Source organism: Lissotriton vulgaris, chromosome 2_1 (genome assembly GCF_964263255.1).
Source record: "Lissotriton vulgaris chromosome 2_1, aLisVul1.2, whole genome shotgun sequence".
NCBI lineage: Eukaryota > Metazoa > Chordata > Amphibia > Caudata > Salamandridae > Lissotriton > Lissotriton vulgaris.
In genome coordinates this window covers 302,257,084-302,273,417 of record NC_141687.1, presented here as the reverse complement: position 1 = coordinate 302,273,417, position 16,334 = coordinate 302,257,084, and the positions used below count along the sequence as shown (strand labels likewise).

At 43.0% G+C, this 16,334-nt stretch overlaps 1 protein-coding gene across 3 annotated transcripts in view; it reads left to right on the top strand.

The window, feature by feature from the left end:
* The window catches only part of RPH3AL (rabphilin 3A like (without C2 domains)), a 1,157,680-nt gene that overhangs the window by 850,205 nt on the left and 291,141 nt on the right, over positions 1-16,334 (top strand). The window lies entirely within an intron of this gene.

The window sequence follows — 16,334 nt, the reverse complement described above, 5'->3', positions numbered from 1 at the left end:
CGCCCCTCTCCAACTTTCTGGCAGCCGACTCGTGTCATTTATTGACCTAAATAGGATGTTTAACTTGCGTGACCAGAATTGAGGGTCCTCCTTGTAGATGGCCTGGGGGACGCCATTTGGTCCAGGTGCACAGTCTTGTCTGCTTCTATAAACTATTTGCAAAGTTTCGAATTCCACATATGATCTTGATGTCTGGACTCTGCTTTGCTGGATAACACTCAAGTTGTTAAATTCTGCAGGGACAGTGGTCTTCACTTCCACCGTTTTTAATATTTTGTGAGCTGGTTTTGTGGGTGGCACCAGTTGGTTTACTGAAAAAGTATCAAGTAAATGTTGGGCCCACGCATTTTCCGTAACACAGGTCATACTTGTTGTTTGTACTGATCTATTTAGTGAATTTACTTGTGACCATAATGCTCTGGAGTCTGATTTTTTTGTGTTGTGTAGCAATTTTGTCCAAAAGTCAGTGACTTTGATTTTATTTTCAAGCCATATTTGTTTTTTGTATTGTTTCCTAATTAATCGAAACGTTTGCCATACGTGCAAATCCGAACTGCGACCCTTTGCTTGCCTCATGGACACCCGCAGACGCCTTCTTAAGGACAATATGGTCTTGCTGGTCTGACCATATTTCTTTTGATTGGTGTTCTCGCGCAAGTTGGCTCCAGTTTTTGGTAGCTTCTCCAAAAAGGCAGTCCATGTTTCTGCACACAATTCGCTTTTATTGGTTATGGTTTGAAGTAGGTGCTTAGCCTCATTGGCTATTTGAGGTAGTGAATTAGTCGTCCACCTTAATCGCTTCAGGTTGGTTGTTGTTATTTCCCCAGCTGTTGATCGGGCTTTTAAGTGTTTGAGCGGTGCCAGATTAATCTCAATATGCTGCATTGAATGATCACTCTCCGCTGAGCATTGAATTTGGAATCTTTTGATTTGCCCCAGGAGGGGGAGGGAGACGATGGTGTAGTCCAGTATTGTGCTCGTGCTAGGGCCTTTGTGGGTAATTGAAGAGGGTTTATCCGGTTTGATTCTTCCATTTAATACTCGCAACCCCTGATTTTCCAGGGCCAACATCAACTGTTTTTCCACTCGGTCGGTCCTCTTGGCTGGCGGGATCTCCTGTGTTTCAACAGCCCAGAATTTGTTTGCAGCCAGGATATTGTCTTCCTCTTCTGGGAACTGTATGAGATTTGCATTGAAATCGCCCGTCAGGATTATCTCTCATTCTGGTTGGTCAAGGCGGAAACCTGATATTGCATTATTAATTCCGTTGAATAATTCTTTTTTTGCCTTCGTTTTTGGATGGGTGTATATATTGATTAATATGATAGTTCCGATACCAGCCTGGGATATCCTCTCTAATTTGATTATTTGCATGTCTGGTGTGGAGGCTGCCAGTTGGGAGGCCTTGACGTTTAATGCAGTGCTTATATAAACCGACAGACCCCCCTTTGCTCGACCATAGCGCTGAGCGCGAATTGCACTGACATGAAAACTGATTCTACCTGGAACATCGATTGGCTCTGTTAGCCAAGTTTCCTGCAGGGCAATGATGTCATATGTATCTCAGGTGTCCATTTTCCTATTGTTGTTTAAAAATTCTTTGGCACCGGCGATATTCCAGGAAAGGACTTTTACTATACTTATACTATGTCCGGTGTTGCGTGCCCTGCTTTTAATTCAGTAATCCGTTTGGTCTTGCATTTGTCTGTTCTGTTGGTCGGTTTTGGAAATGTCTACACCCCTTGCCCCTTGCAATACCGAATATGTACATCGGCTAACCCCAGTGTGATCTCTTAATTTGGTGCGCTTTCTTAATAGGGGCGAGGAATAACCTATCTTTGCCTCTTCCTTGAGCGAGATGCCCCATTCTTCAAATTTCCTAGTTTCGTTGAGTAACTGCTTGACTGTTTCCGCGCTCCTCCAAGTCGTAAGGGTGCCTTCCATTGGTGTGTTGTTTGCGAGGGTGATGAATTCAATTTTCAGCAGGTCCGTAGATATTATGTGGTTGAGGCTCCGGATAGCCGATGTTAGGTGTAAGATGTTTCCTCGGTTTAGATAGTCTTGTGTACCTTGCATTTTATAGTTGGGTATGAAAAGTAGCCTTCCAGATATTATAGGTTGTGTTCCGTGCGTGTTGTCGTGCAGCCGAGTTCTCCCTGCTTTATTGCTTCCGTTGTGTTTTCCCTCATCCCTTGTGCTATTAACCTGTTGGCTATGAGCTTCGTTCCCTGGTTGTTCTGGCAGTATACTTTCCTTAGTTTTTACTTTCGATATTATTCTTTTAGGTCCGCCCAGTTCTGTGTTAGGCGTGCGATCGTTCACGTTATTAACTAGGTTGGGACCTGGCCTTGTGGCCTTTTCCGGTCCTTTGCTTTGATGTTGTTGCTCGGTAGTAATCTTTATTTGTAGTTGGTCTTGTTTGTTTTGGTCAACTTTTGCTATAACTTGTCTTGCCTTTATTTTATCGCTTTTGGAGGCGATGTTGATACTCATAATTAATTCAGGTTTTGAAGCAGCTTTGTGTACATTATCTGGGCCTTTGATCACTACCCTTTGGGTTCCGTGCTTGATGGATTTGTGTCTACTGTACTCTTGTTTCCTTGTGTGTTGGTTAATACCTTGTTGATTAGGCCAAGTTTTTTGCCTTACGTTATTCCCATTGTTGATTGACTCGTCCTTAAGACTTCCTAGTGTTTTGTTTAGGTGTGGATGATCATAATCGATACTTTCCAGGCTCCAATCCTCCTTACTTGAGTCCTCTGTGTCTGTGCTTGTTGCATAGTTGATTTCCTCGAATAGTGTTGATGCTCTTGTTCTTTTTCTCTGAGCTAAGTCATTACAACAATCCTCTTTGACGGTTAGATGCTGCCCTTTTTACACTATGCTTCCGGAGGCTGCCTTGGTGTTTTGGCGATGTTGGCGACTGACGTGACCCCTCCGCATCTCCCTCTTGGGTTTTAGCAATTGTTTTTCGACGGTTGAAGATCGGGAAATTGGTCAAGGCCTGCTTGGTTGCATGTATACGGTTTAATAGTTGATTTCTATTTTCCTTGCACGTTTTTTCTGCCTTTTAGTTAAAGGTTGCTTGATATGTAGGTTTTTTTCGCCGTCCTGTTTGTGCTGTTCTTTTTCTAGCAATTCGTGAATAATGCTATTCCGGGCTCCTGTGTTGTTCCCTGTGATGTTTTGTTCTTTCTGTTTATCATCAAAGTTTTTTGTATGACAAGTTATGTTTCGGTTCATTGTCTATTATTTGTTGTAATACCGATGCTGTCAATTCTGACTTTCTCTTGTCCTGGGTTGATATTGCTTCTTTATGTGCATCCTTTTGCTGAGCAGTGTGGTCTCTTTCATTAGATATGTTATTTGCACCCTGATTTGCATACTTGCATTCATGTAGAATGTCTCCGAGTATTGACAGTGAGTCTTTTAACTTTTCCAATATTGGGCTGCAAGCGCAGTGTGGGGTCTGGATCCCGGAACGGGGCTGCTCCTGAAAAACGTCAAACAGATTTCCCAAAGTATCCATTTTTTTTATTTATGGTGGCTATATGTTCGGCTATTGTACTCATTAAAAGAATTTGAATGTCAAGTTTGTCTGACTGCATGTTCAATGTTTTAATTGAGGTTTCCAGGATATTACCCAGTGCACTGTGTAGTGCAATTATGGATTCCAGATTTTGGCTAACGTCGCTCACTCCTGCTTGCTTGCGCTCATTCGCTTTGTCGTGTTCGTCGTGGGTTGCGGGATTTCGATGTTTCTCATGTTGTATATATGAGAGACCTTTGTGTGGCAACCTTTTTGGGACCGAACAAACAAACAAACACGGAGGGGGAATTGCCATCATCTACAAGGACATCATCTGCTGCATGGCCTCCTCAGATGACTCGACCCTGATAATGGAGCATCTAAACTTCCAAATTCACACAAACAGAAAAAGACCACCAGGACTACACTCCAGCTTCTGTAACGTAATCCCCGACCTCCCCCTTATCGCTATCGACTTCGAGCACTACATCTTCGTAGGGGATCTAAACTTCCACCTTGATGACCCCAGCAACACCAACACAACTGACCTCCTGGAAAGCATGAGCAACATAGGCCTCAAGCAAATTGTCACCGACCCCACCCACATCGCAGAAAAAACATTAAACCCCATTTTCACGTCCAGCGACAGAATCAAGTAAAACCACGGCTCACCTGTATCGGCCACTACAGAGTACACTTCACCAACTCAGGAACTAGCAACACTAGCACCATTCCCCCCAGCTCCACGTGCAGAAAGTGGAAAAAGATATCAGAAAACCAGTGGAACAATGCTCTCAACTCCCACCTCCCAGACACAGCATCTAATACTGAACAGGCTGCAAATAACTTCTCCCAGTGGATCACAGAACGCACTGAAACAATCGGCCCTGTCAAGCCAGCCAAATTCAAAGGACCTGCCTGAAGAGCCGGCTCGTTCACTGCAGAGCTAAAATACACCAAATGCAACTGCCGGCAACTAGAATGGAAGTGGCTCACCAGCAAAAAGACAGGATGCCATACCACCTTCAAAACAGCACTCAAACATTACCATCGCCTCCTGAATGAAACAAAAAAAACGCCCTAGCAGACGCAGAGAAGCCTGCACAAACCGCAGTAAGGAGCTCTTCACCATTATGAAGTTCTACAAAACTACAGCCACTGAGAACGACATCGCTCCCTCCCAAGAACTGTGACACACCCTGGCGGACTTCTTCCACTACAAGATCTCAGTAATCTACAAAAACTTAAAATACCAACCCCTACCGCCGACTGCATCAGCCTGCTCATACCCACAAACACACACCCCGAAAACCTGCTCACCCATTGGAACTCTCTCACAACTCAAGCCACAATCTCCATCATGAACTCTGTGCACTCTGGAGTACCCACTGACCTCTGTCCCCACCACATCTTTAACCTCGAGAGCAAGATGATTGGCGACAAGCTCAAGAAAATCCTGAACACCTCCATAAAGTAAACCCCCTGCTAGAGAAACCATCTGCCAATCCAGCAGACACAAAGAACTACCAGCCCTATCCCTGCTCTCCGAGCGGCGCCGGGATAGCCACAGTCCTGGGGGATGAGACTGCCATCTGCCAGTCTTCATTATCAAGCTCGAACCTGTCTCTAGTCCATTTATCACGCAGTGCCAGTAGGGTGTCCTCTACATTATTTATCAGTTTACGATAGGTAAGGGAGACGGCCTTCTCGGGTAGGTGTCCATCTAACAGTCTGTCTTCTAAACTGGAGTTTTCTGATGGGTAGCGCCACGGGGCAGTGTTGTAGTTTAAGCATGTCCGACTTGGAGGTAGCGAAAGCCCTCCGAGTTCGCGAGGGAGTATTGACTCTGCAGAATGGCAAAGGGTTTCATGCCCTCGGCACTCCAAAGATCCTTGATGTGGGAAATGCCGATTAGGTCCCACTTGTCGAAGCCCTTGGATTGTCACAGGTCTCCTAGTTTCTGAGAGTCTCACAACGGAGTGGCAAGAGTCACCTTATTGCTCCAGCCGAGGGATTTAGTTACTGCATGCCAAATTTGAACTGTGTGTGTCGTGTGGGGCCAGTGAGTGGGAATTTATCTGGCTTGGAGTATAATGCACGGGTAAAAGACCCGTTTGGGAGGAGCCATCAGTCCATATTGAAGCCTGGATCATCTGGGCGGCCATTGGTGCAATGGTTAATAGCCGTGAGGTGTGCTTCCATGTAGTATCTCTCGATGTCAGGTAACCCAATACCGCGTTAATACCAACTAAGCGTAAGTTTTTCCTTGGCTATTCGTGGTCGTCTAGTCCATAGAAGGTCTCGCTGGAGTCCTTCAACCTCTTTAAAATATGCGTCAGGGACAGGGTCAGCGGAGTTTTGGAGGGCATGGAGGAAATGAGGTAAGGACATCATTTTAAAAAGGGCTGCCTTACCCAAAAGTGAAAGTGGGAGTGTCTCCCAATGTGCAATGTCACTTCTGAGTCGCTGCAGGGGGGGGGGGGGGGGCAAGGTTACAGTTGTATCTGACCAGTGGGTCTAGAAAGACGTATGTGCCCTAATATTTGAAGCTGTCCGAGACAAAAGGTATAGGGCAGTTCTGAGGTAGTGGAGGAGGACCCCCATGTAAGACATAGAGGAGGGATTTCTGCCAGTTGACGCAGAATCCGGAATACCTGCCGAAGGCGGCTAGGATATCAAAAACGGCAATGAGGGATCTCTTGGGGGACGTAAGATAGAGGAGAATATCGTCCGCGTACAAGGAGATGCGATCCTCCCAGTCCTCCGACCATCGCATCCCTAGGGTAATGACGTCTTTGGGGATCCAAGCCGCAAGGGGTTCGAGGGCCTGGGCGAATAGCAACGGGGAAAGGGGGCACCCCTGACGGGTACCTCGGCTAAGTTTAAATGTATCAGACTTCTTGTTATTAACAACGATTTGAGCCATGGGCCTGCTATATAGCAGACCCACCCACCGACAGAAGACCGGACCGAATCCCATTTTCCTAAGTACTGCAAAGAGATGCGGCCACTCAATGGTGTCAAACGCCATTGTGGCATCTAAAGAGGCTATGACTGCATCCTCCCATATAGTAGAAGCCCTGCGAAGCACCCTGTGCAGTCTGCGCAGATTCAGAGCTCTGTTCCTTCGCGGCATAAAGCCTGATTGGTCGGGTGTTATAAGCAGGGGAAACCCAATAAACCCTTGTAGGCTTGGGCAATGTATGATTGAAGTCAGAATGTGCTACAAGGGGCTTGTTTAGAAAATACTTGGTTTGATTAATGAGTTGTACAGAAGTAACACACCCAATGGTATTCACAGGATAACAGTCTTATTGCACAAGAGTAAATCAATTAATGGAAGGAGAAGAAAAAGAAGAAGAACGCATAGAGCAAAAAATTATATTTCAAACAAAGTTTTTACTGCAAAAGAATTTTTGGGGAGATGGATACAAAATAAATTCGAGCAAAAAGTCATGAACAAAGATAGATAATGTTTTCTCCATAGTTCATAACTAAAAGCATCAACTCCTCATGAATAGAGCAAACAACCCAACTTAATCAATAAACAATGGTTGTGAGTTTGTGTCAAAACAACATTGAAGGAGATGACGGAGTGTCGACGTTTCGGTCTAGGCTGCAGTCGTCAAATAGACCATCATCAGGACGATATTTATTCAATGCTGAAAGTACTCCCTGTAATGACTGATGGAATGCCAAGATGAATCTTAGAAAGTAGAAAGCGTGGGACGCACTGTTAACCACGATTGAAGTCTTTAATATTCAAAGGTCGGACCACATCCGTTGGTCTGGTTTCAACTATCAGGCAAGTCAATTCGATAAACAATCATTTTGGAGCAGAGGTTCGAACGGCATCTAATGTGTTCGTTTGAGAAAAGAACACAAACGAACACATTAGATGCCGTTTGAACCTCTGCTCCAAAACGATTGTTTTTCGAATTGACTTGCCTGATAGTTGAAACCAGACCAACGGATGTGGTCCGACCTTTGAATATTAAAGACTTCAATCGTGGTTAACAGTGCGTTCCACGCTTTCTACTTTCTAAGATTCATCTTGGCATTCCATCAGTCATTACAGGGAGTACTTTCAGCATTGAATAAATATCGTCCTGATGATGGTCTATTTGACGACTGCAGCCTAGACCGAAACGTCGACACTTTGTCATCTCCTTCAATGTTGTTTTGACACAAACTCACAACCATTGTTTATTGATTAAGTTGGGTTGTTTGCTCTATTCATGAGGAGTTGATGCTTTTAGTTATGAACTATAGAGAAAACCTTATCTATCTTTGTTCATGACTTTTTGCTCGAATTTATTTTGTATCCATCTCCCCAAAAATTCTTTTGTAGTAAAAACTTTGTTTGAAATATAATTTTTTGCTCTATGCGTTCTTCTTCTTTTTCTTCTCCTTCCATTGATTGATTTACTCTTGTGCAATAAGACTGTTATCCTGTGGATACCATTGAGTGTGTTACTTGTGTACAACTCATTAATCAAACCAAGTATTTTCTAAATAAAGCCCCTTGTAGCACATTCTGATTGGTCGGGTTGCACTAAATCCCCGATTACTTTAATCAGTCTGTTGGCGAGAATTTTAGCTAATATGTTGGGTTCTGCATTAAGAAGGGATATAGGGTGGTAGGAGGCGCAGTCTGTTTTTGGTTTTCTGTCTTTGTGGATCACAACTATAGTGGCGAGTCTCTGATCAGGGGGCAGCGCTCCTTTTTCAAGGCTATCTTCATACATGAGTTTCAGGTAGGGGGATTATTTGTTGGGACGGAGCTTATAGAGTTCGATTGGGAGCCCTTTTGGTCCAAGAGCCTTGCTAGGTTGCAGTGCTCGGATCGTCAACGCAATTTTCTCTGTTGTAAGGACGCTATCTATGAAAGCTCGGTCGGGGTCAGAGAGGGTTGGAAGTGAGATATCTCTGATAAGGTCCGAGGAGTCTGACTCTGTGTAGGACGTCACCGAACTATAGAAAGAGTGGAAGTGCGTCGCAAAGTGGTTGGCTATGGATTGGGGGTCTGTGACGAGGGATCCGTCAGCATCTCTAAGTTCTGGAACAAGTCTACTGGCGTGGTCTTTTTTGTCCAGCCAAGCGATTAGTTTCTCGGCCTTGTCTCCCCATTCGTAGATACACCCTAGTCTGTCTTGTCCCATTAGCTTAGCACAATCTGTGGCTAGAGCCCGATATTCGTCTTGATACAAACGAAGCGAGTGAAGGGCTTCCGGGGTGGCGCCAGTGTGTATTTCCTGTTCAAGGCAATAAATCTTATGCTCGACCTCTGAAATGGCTTTAAGCCTATCTTTTTTGGATCCTGCTATGAGAGAGAGGGCCTGGCCTCGAACCATGGTTTTAAAGGCCTCCCACAGCGTCTGGGGTGATTCCACCGTACCCTCGTTTTCCAGGAAATAGTTGTCTATAGATTTATTGAGGTCTTTACGAATTTTGGGGTTTTTGAGGTACCAGGGGTTAATAGGTGCAACGCGTCCCACTTGTGTGTGGTTGAGAACAATGTGGACCCATCGGGGGGAATGGTCTGATATTCCTCAGCCCAGTGGACGGATCTCATGAATGGTGGAGACCTGTAGGGCAGGGACAATTATGTAGTCAAGGCACGAAAGGCTGTTGTGAGCCCCAGAGTGGAAAATGTATTTGATCTTGTCTGGGTGGTAGGTCCTCCAGCTGTCCACTAAACCCATCTCATCTAAAAATGTAGGAAAGGAGTGAGCGACCTTGGGTACTGTACGAGGAGGTTGCCTGTCGAGCAAGCCCAACAAGACTGAATTAAAATCACCGCCCAACATCTAGTGTCCCTCTGGTAACGTTAGCAATATGGTGCTGAGGTCTGTGAAGGTTGCAGCTTGAAGCCCTGGCGGTGCATATATGGAAAGGAGAGTAAAGGTAATGCACTCCCAGGTGCCTGGGATCCCCGCATATCTCCCACGGTCATCTAGATACGTCGATGTGACAGACAAGGGGAACAATTTCCTCTGTAGTATGCCCACCCCTCTTGAGCCAGATATGAAGCCAGCGGCTGCCACCATGTGGTATCCATATCTGTGCATTGCCTTCCACACATTGCCTATAAGGTGGGTTTCTTGGAGCAACACGATGTCTGGTGAAAACCTCTTGATAACCTGAAGTACCGCCGTTCTTTTGATTCTGTCCCCAAGCCCGTTAACATTCCAGCTTAAGACTTTGAGTTCCTTGTTACACTGTGTCCCCATGAATTTGAGCGTGACATGTAGATGGTTACATTGTGAGGAAAAGCTGTACATTCGAGATAGAACATAATACAACAAACAGAAAAAAACAACCCTTGCCAACCACCCCCCACCCTGCTTCCCTGCACTCTGGGCTCAGAACTGCCCATATATAAAAATGCAGAGTGCCTGTCGCCCAACTATGTGACTAAAAAGAAGAATGTGGGGGGAGGCCCTACTGCCGCATTTGCCCTCCCCACCCACCAGCATAAATTCAGGTCCATAGTGACATAATATTATCGAGTTAACCATAGTTGATGACTCAAGCAGAATAGAAAAGCAGGCAACAGTGAGGACGGAAGAAGCACATGGCTAACACATGGCTAACTAAAATTGATGCCACAAACAAAATGGCTTCAGCTTATGCTAACGGTAATTTCTGCGATTTCCACAGATGGCCGTTTTAGCATTAGCTGAAGACATCCGTTATGAATGAATAGAACCATGGAAGTTATCCTGCACATCTATCCTCGTAATTCATTAATATCCTGATCCATTGCTAGGTGGGCATTTACATTTTAAACATTTTGTTAAGTGGGTATATATAAGGCATAGGTAGGAGCACTAAGGGAACAGAGCATTGGGCCATAATGAACACACCAATAGCAGGAGAAATAATGGCTATTATCACAAACAGAACTGTCCATATTTTCCAACCCCAAGCAGAAAGTAAATCCCAAAAGCACCCAATCCAATTCCAAGTTTCAGGGTTCCGATGTAGAAAGGCTAGAGTATCAATGATATGTTCGGGGGAGTGGGGGCGGAGTAGTATTTATTAAAGACTGCAAATAATGTTTTTCTTGCAGAAACAATAATATTCTGAATATGAATACAATAATTGTGACAAAAACAATATTTGTGTTGGGGGACTAGGAGCCGCAAAGGGCTGCTCCTCCTCAAAAATGGGACGACCAAAGGGGTACATTGCTAAAAAGGACTTGGGGAATTGAAGCCGCTGTACAACCAGGCAGAGGGGAGTCTTCTCACATATCCGTCTAAGCCTCAGAGGCATCAAATGTCCACTTCTCCCGCGGTGGAGCTGCACAACTTGCAACCCAGGAAAAACAATCACGGCCCAAGCTGAGCAAAAAGTTTTTTTCTTTCAGGATAGGGCAATAACCCTCCAGGGCAAATACCCTCAATGATCTTGTCCAGTGTCTCTGGCAGTGCACCAGTATTCTGTCATGCCTGCTTATGCTCCACCGCCGATCCGATGTATAGCAAACAGAAGCCGATCCAAAGTACGGAGTTGGCAATCTCTAATGATTGGCAAACACAGTATGACACCCATAGGACGCATGCGCGGAGAGCCGCGCATGCGCAGTAAAACAAATCAGGACATTTAGACCCGCCTCACGCTCCAGGAAACGCTTCGCGATTAGCTAGCGTTCGAGCATTCGTTCCGGGTCACAGTGTGGTGTTCGTCCGAGGAGCTAGTGGTTGGAGCTCCGTTCTCGTTGTTTCCAGTGTTTCCTAAACGTCCGCTTCCTGAGTAAAGAAGCCATTTGCCTCTTGTATGTTTTCTTAGCTTTCCGTTTTTTCGTAGTTGTAGCGAGCGAGATTTCTATTGCTTGCTGGTGTGCACACAGCATTCCTCTTGAGTCCTCCCGTGGAAGTTTCACATTGCTAACTTTGTGTGTTTCGGTGACCCGACCTTGTGGCTATTAACAAGGTGATTGCACCGGCAAATTCTGGTGTGACTTCCGTTATTTTACGTCTACAAGCCTGGTATTCATAGGTGAGCATTTGGAAGATAGTTTGTAGTTCATTCACATAAAAGTTGTGCTGTTTCTTATGGTTTCTTCCTACTTGCAGGAACTAGACATATCCATTCTTCTGTTATTTATTCTGATCCATCCAGCACCTATACCTCCCAGAAACCTGCATACACTCTACAATCTGACGGTACACCATTGGGTCACAAACAAGTCATTTAAGAACAGCGGGGGGAGGGGTTTTATACTAAATTTCTGCTTTGTCTTTATGCAGTTCCAGACTAGAAAAGCTTGACTTGAATCTGTCCCTGTAGAAGATTACACTAAACCTATTTGGTGCTTCCTGTGTGGCAAGTTTAATTTCATTTGATGTGATTTGCTGCAAAATACATCTTGGATCGGTAAATAAAAACAAAAGGATGTCTCCTTTTGTAGGCGCATGCAGCATGTTGAACACATGCATTTGCCTACAAAATGAAGCAACATATGTCTTTTTTTTTTGGCATGATGCACTGTACAGCATGGTTAAACAATAGGTCTCATAGGCAAGACCTATTGGCTTTGCTAGTGCTTGTTTGCATCTTTCCTTCCTTTGTTTTTTCTTTCATTCCTCCTTTATTATTTTCTCTCTTGCTTTCATACTTTTCGTCTTTCTTACTTCCTTTTTCTTTTTTTTATTTTCTTCCATTTTCTTTCTATCCTCTTTCAATCCGTTCTTTCCTACCTTCTTCTTTTTCTGCCTTCTTTCTTTCCTTTGGTGCCTTCCTTCTTTCCTTCTCCCCTTGTTTCTTGCTTTTTTCCTTATTTCTTGCTTTTCTTTCCTGCTTTCTTTCCTGCTTCATTTCTGCCTTTGTATTCTTTTTTCCTATTTTCTAATGTACCTTTTTTCTTTTGTGCCTTCTTTCTTTTTCGTGCCCTTTCTTTATTGACTTCATTCTTTTCTACCTTCTTTCTTTTTTGGTTTCTGTAATTTATTTCTGTCTTTCCTTCTTTTCTTTTTTTCACAACTCATCATACTGTGAGTAGGAAATCCTTTCATAGAATAGGTCTCCAGCTCTAGTGTGAATGGGGCTACATTTCAACCCTCCCCTGGACATGGGAGATGGCTCCAGATGAGTTAATTATTGCAATAGATAGAGCACAGGGCTTGCAGATCCTCTCTCTCCGTGTTCCTGCCCCCTGGCCAAGGGCATTTATTTATTTATTTATTTATTGACATTTGTAGAGCGCGGCGAATACCCGTGGGCGTCTCGGCGCTAGTTAAGGGATGGATCAGCAACTGGGGTAAAGAAGATATACAAGGCTATTGGTCAAATAACCACGTCTTTAGCTGTTTGCGGAATGTGAACAGGGAGGGACTTGCTCGGATATGTGCAGGAAGGGTGTTCCAGAGTCTAGGGGCGGCAACCAGGAAACGCCTGTCGCCCCAGGTGACTGTTCTAGTGCAAGGCACAGCCAAGAAGTTCTGAATAGAGGAACGAAGAGATCGGGTTGGGACATGATGGAGAAGATTCTGTTTGAGAAAGCATACATCCTTCTATCTGTACGATCACAGGGTGAAAATTATCCTATGGTTGGCAGTCCTGCATAGGTTTGCCCAGATGTGACTGAGCTTGCGGATATCATTGAGGACTCTCTGTGGTGAGCCTGGCTTTCTTGTCCTCCTGTTACCGTCCTGCCTGGTATCTTTCCTAGACAGAATAGTTTTTGCTAAAAGTTATAGGTGATAAGAATTTTATTTTAGCCACTAACATTGCGTTTTCCTTTACAACTCACCTAAGTGTTGTCATACACTTATCACTTTTTTTTTCCTTTTTGTTTTTTTTTTAACATATTTTTATTGGTTTTTCTTACATTTACAACATTTGACAAATAACATGTAGTATACATCGCGTAGTACATACAGGGGTCATCGCCCCGTTCTATTTTTAAAATTGTAAATTGTTTTATAATTCGGTTTCTGATTTCCAGTTTGGTTGTGGTATGTTTTAAATACGGTGTGACTAAATTAAATGTCTAAAAAGTTTTAGTTATTTTTTCAGCTAGTCCTTTATTTATTCTCATTTACGCGGATCTGGTACAGTTGCTCTGCCGTGCCAGAGATACAAATCCCTCGCTGGCTTAATGCAAGCAATCTGAGGGGAGGCAGGAGGAAAGCGCCGGGGAGAAGAAATGTCATCAGAAAGCGAACAAAAGCTCTCTGGCTCGCCTTCATCAGCCCTTTCTCATTAAATGCCGTTTCAAGGCTGGCTGCGTCCTTAGGTTTATCACACTACGCCACACCTGGGCGGGAGATTATCTCGCGCCAAGAAGGGATCTCTCTGTATCGTTAATCATTGGAAGTCGCGGGCAGCGCGCGCAGCCTGAAGTGTTCTGTCAGGCAGTGCTGCTGAAAGAGAGAGAGAGAAAGAGAGAGAGTTTTTGGTATCACTATAATTTGTCTGAAAATACACCTGTTTCTGTTTTCGACAATTAACTACTAACATATTAAAAAAATAAATAAATAAAATACTATCTGTTGCCAATAGAGGTTGCATTTGGTTCATTAGGTTGCCATGCAAATTGATGCAAATAGGTTCCCTATCATAATATTTTAGAGGTGTAATTAGGGTTCTCTTCCCTTGCTTCGGTAGCCTGACTGACAAGTTTTAGAATATTGAGATCTTATATGCAAATATGTATATATATATATATATATATATATATATATATATATATATATATATATATATATATATATATATAATATATATAAAAATAATTGACAGGAATATTTCCTGTTCAGGTTTTTGCTGTGGTATCAGTATTAATTCCTATATATGTGTATTTCTATGTCCACTGACCCAATCCTGACCTTAAAAGTTATTGATTATATGTTAATCCTTCAAGTCTTGGATGTTCTTTTAGTAGGAACCTCTGTATTTTTCTTTGTCCATATAATTTATACAAACTGCCTAAGAAACTGCTTCAGATTTCTTGATCAGCTTTCATATGCCTTCATTTGTCATCTCTTTAGGTGTGACCTAGAGGCAGCTATACCTTTTTCTTCAGTCTCATGTTCTCAATTAAAACATAATAAAAATATAATACATGGGATTCTGCAATGCCTGCATAAACAGCCTTTAATTTCTTTATGATCAGCGACTTGTGACACACCCAGTTGCTGATTATAAAGAAAAGAAGCCAAAACTCAACTGTATAAAGCTATTGCACTTGAGTTCTGACGTCAGACTGAGCAGCTGTTTAAAGCAATGGAACTGAAACGTTGCTTTTCTTTCTTCTGCTTTATTTTTCTAGTTTATAGTCACATGCAGAAAGAACATGTTTTGTTTTGCACTCGTTAGATAATTATAGTAAAGTTAGTGCCTTTCTTCATGTTTCTACACATTCCTAACTACTGCAGCTTTTTTTGTAGAAAAAACTGATTTGTTTTGGAACTGTTTCTAATATCTTTTCGCACCAAATATCAAACAGGTTTTTGATGTGTTTAATTTTGAACTAGACGGTCTATTTTTATTCTTCATGTTTGCAAACATGTTCTGTCTTTGCAATGAAATAGCTATGGACTACGGACCAACGTTTTTAATGGTTTTTTGGAAAGGTGATGGTGTGACCATGTATGATATGGGATAAAGTACCCCCTGCCTACTTGATAAGGGTATTGCAAGTCACCTTGGAGTTCCATAACCTTATAAAGGCACTCAACCTTTGGCCTTGTTCCTCTATATGGTAACGTTACTCCTCTAGGTCTTCCAATATTCTTATAATATAAAGGAGGGAATACTTTATCCTTAATACACACATATATATATATATATATATATATATATATATATTTATTTTTTTATTATTATTTTTTACGGTGAGCTGTTACGTTTAAAAAGAAACTGCTCAATGGAAACCGGTTTTAAGACAGCAAAATCAGAGGCCAAATTAAGGTTCCATAATAGGGGTTACTCCAAGAGCCTGTTAGAACAAGCTTCAATGATGGCATCTAAAGTTAACAGGAGGGACCTCCTGATACCGAAAGATGTGCCCAAGATGGGTGAGGATGTTAGAATGATCACCAAATTTAATACCAGATCAGGTGATCTAGTTCACATCTTGAAAAAGAATTGGCCCATCCTCATGACAGATAATGTGCTGAAAAAACATCTAACACAGCAACCCTTAGTAACGTACCAATGATGTCAGTCATTGTCGGATCATCTGGTCCACAGCCATTATTCGACAAAACCGAAGTCAGTAACTGTGTCCAATTTAAAAGGGTTTTTCCCCTGCCTACGCTGTAAAGCTTGTAAAGGGAGTAAAAAAAATCCTAGAGTACCCTAACAGAACAGGAGGGGGTGGACCCAACAGAAAAATCATGAAACTGCAAAATTGTAACTCTGAATTCACCATCTACTGTCTTGAGTCCCCCTGTAAGAAAAGATATATAGAGAGCACCATTAACCCCACAAAGCTTAGAATCTTGGAACACATGCGGGCTATCACGAATAAAAATAGATCTTACCCGGTAGCCCGCCACTTTGCTGAATACCATCAGAGCAATAGAGACCTGCTAAGCTTTTACTGTATAGACCAAGTAAATAAACAAGAATGAGGGGGAGACAGAGAGAAGGCATTGAGAATCCTGGAGTCAAGGTATATAATAGATCTGAAAACCATGACTCCATGGGGCATGAATAATGACGAGGAACTCTGGGTCCGTCTCTGATATAAAAGCATGGGATCATGCATTTGACACTGAAAATAGGGGTACACTAGATTTCATGAAAAATAACAGATACTACTCCCTTGTAACCCCCCTAAAAATTCTTC